The sequence below is a fragment of the Mus caroli genome, chromosome 14, assembly GCF_900094665.2.
Source record: "Mus caroli chromosome 14, CAROLI_EIJ_v1.1, whole genome shotgun sequence".
Taxonomy (NCBI): domain Eukaryota; kingdom Metazoa; phylum Chordata; class Mammalia; order Rodentia; family Muridae; genus Mus; species Mus caroli.
The window spans coordinates 100181133-100184314 of NC_034583.1; positions in this window are offsets into that span (position 1 = coordinate 100181133).

A 3182-nucleotide genomic window follows, 5' to 3' on the forward strand; every position below is an offset into this window, starting at 1 on the left:
CATCTTCTCCAGCATCTGCTGTCACCTGAATTATGGATCTTAGCCATTCTGACTGGTGTGAGATGGAATCTCAGGGTTGTTTTGATTTGCATTTCACTGATAATTAATGATGTTGAACATTTTTTTCAGGTACTTATCAGCCATTCGGTATTCCTCAGGTGAAAATTCTTTGTTTAGCTCTGAGCCCCATTTTTAATGGGGGTATTTGATTTTCTGGAGTCCACCTTCATGAGTTCTTTTTATATATTAGATATTAGTCCCCTATCTGATTTAGGATAGGTAAAGATCCTTTCCCAATCTGTTGGCGGCCTTTTTGTCTTATTGACTGTGTCTTTTGCCTTGCAGAAGCTTTGCAATCTTATGAGGTCCCATTTGTTGATTCTTGATCTTATAGCACAAGCCATTGCTGTTCTATTCAGGAATTTTTCCCCTGTACCCATATCTTTGAGGATTTCACCTACTTTCTCCTCCATAAGTTTCAGTGTCTCTGGTTTTATGTGGAGTTCCTTAATCCACTTAGATTTGACCTTAGTACAAGGAAATAGGAATGGATTAATTCGCATTCTTCTACATGATAACCACCAGTTGTGCCAGCACAATTTGTTGAAAATGCTGTCTTTTTTCAACTGGATGGATTTTACTCCCTTATCAAAGATCAAGTGATCATAGGTGTGTGGGTTCATTTCTGGGTCTTCAATTCTATTGCATTGATCAACCTGTCTGTCACTATACCAGTACCATGCAGTTTTTATCACAGTTGCTCTGTAGTACAGCTTTAGGTCCAGCATGGTGATTCCACCGGAGGTTTTTATATCCTTGAGCAGAGTTTTTGCTGCCCTAGGTTTTATTGTTATTCCAGATGGATTTGCAGATTGCCCTTTCAAATTCGTTGAAGAATTGAGTTGGGATTTTGATGTGGATTACATTGAATCTGTAGATTGCTTTTGGCAAGATAGCTATTTTTACTATCTTGAAACTGCCAATCCATGAGCGTGGGAGATCTTTCCATCTTCTGAAATCTTCTTAAATTTCTTTCTTCAGAGACTTGAAGTTCTTATCATACAGATCTTTCACTTCCTTAGTTAGAGTTACGCCAAGGTATTTTATATTATTTGTAACTATTAAGAAGGCTGTTGTTTCCCTAATTTCTTACTCAGCCTGTTTATCCTTTGTGGACAGAAAGGCCACTGACTTGTTTTTTGAGTTAATGTTATATCCAGCTACTTCACTGAAGCTGTTTGTCAGGTTTAGGAGATCTCTGGTAGAATTTTTAGGGTACTTATATATATATATATCATCATATCATCTGCAAAAAGTGATATTTTGACTTCTTACTTTCCAATTTGTATCCCCTTGATCTCCTTTCGTTGTCGAATTGCTCTGGCTAGGACTTCAAATACAATGTTGAATAGGTAGGGAGAAAGTGNGCANCCTTGTCTAGTCCCTGATTTTAGTGGAATTGCTTCCAGCTTCTCACCATTTACTTTGATGTTGGCTACTGGTTTGCTGTAGATTGCTTTTATCATGTTTAGGTATGGGCCTTGAATTCCTGATCTTTCCAAGACTTTTATCCTGAAGGGGTGTTGGATTTTGTAAAATGCTTTCTCTGCATCTAATGAGATGACCATGTGGTTTTTGTCTTAGAGTTTATTTATATACTGGATTATGTTGATGGATTTCTGTATATTGAACTATCCCTGTATCCATGGAATGAGTCCTACTTGGTCAGGATGGAGTGTTTTGAGGAGTTCCTGGATTCAGTTAGCAAGAACTTTATTAAGGATTTTTGCATCAATATTCATATGGGAAATTGGTCTGAAGTTCTCTATCTTTGTTGGGTCTTTCTCTGGTTTAGGTATCAGAGTAATTGTGGCTTCATAGAATGAGTTGGGTAGAAAACTTTCTGCTTCTATTTTGTGGAATAGTTAGTGAAGAACTGGGATTAGATCTTCCTTGAATGTCTGATAAAACTCTGCACTAAACCCATGTGTTCCTGGGCTTTTTTTGGTTGGGAGACTATTAATGACTGCTTCTATTTCTTTAGGGGATATAGGACTGTTTAGATCATTAACCTCATCTTGATTTAACTTGGGTACCTGGTATCTGTCTCAAAACTGGTCCATTTCATCCAGGTTTTCCAGTTTTGTTGAGTATAGTCTTTTGTAGAAGAATCTGATGATGTTTTTGATTTCTTCGGGATCTGTAGTTATGTCTCCCTTCTCATTTTTGATTTTGTTAATTAGCATGCTTTCCCTGTGCCCTCTAGTGAGTCTGGCTAAGGGTTTATCTATCTTGTTGATTTTCTCAAAGAACCAGCGCCTTGTTTGTTTGATTCTTTGAATAGTTCTTCTTGTTCCTACTTGGTTGATTTTGTCCCTGAGTTTGATTATTTCCTGCCATCTACTCCTCTTGGGTGAATTTGCTTCCTTTTGTTCTAGAGCTTTGTGTGTTGTCAAGCTGCTGGTATGTGCTCTCTCTAGTTTCTTTTTGGAGGTACTCAGAGCTATGAGATTTCCTCTTAGAAATGCTTTCATTGTGTCCCATAAGTTTGGGTATGTTGTGACTTCATTTTCATAAACTCTAAAACATCTTTAATTTCTTTCTTTATTCCTTNCTTGACCAAGGTGTCACTGAGAAGAGTGTTGTTCAGTTTCCACATGAATGTTGGCTTTCTATTATTTATTTTGTTATTGAAGATCAGCCTTAGACCATGGTGATCTGATAGGATGCATGGGACAATTTCAATATTTTTGTATCTGTTGAGGCTTTTTTTTATCCAATTGTGTGGTCAATTTTGGAGAAGGTACCATGAGGTGCTGAGAAGAAGGTATATCCTTTTGTTTTAGGATGAAATGTTCTGTAGATATCTGTTAGATCCATTTCTTTCATAACTTCTGTTAGTCTTAATGTGTCCCTGTTTAGTTTCTGTTTCCATGATCTGTCCATTGGTGAAAGTGGTGTGTTGAATTCTCCAACTATTATTGTGTGAGTTGAAATGTGTGCTTTGAGCTTTACTAAAGTTTCTTTAATGAATGTAGCTGCTGCCCTTGTATTTGGAGCATAGATATTCAGAATTGAGAGTTCCTCTAGGAAGATTTTATATTTGATGCACATGAAGTGCCCCTCCTTGTCTTTTTTGATGACTTTGGGTTGGAAGTCGAATTTATTAGATATTAGAATGG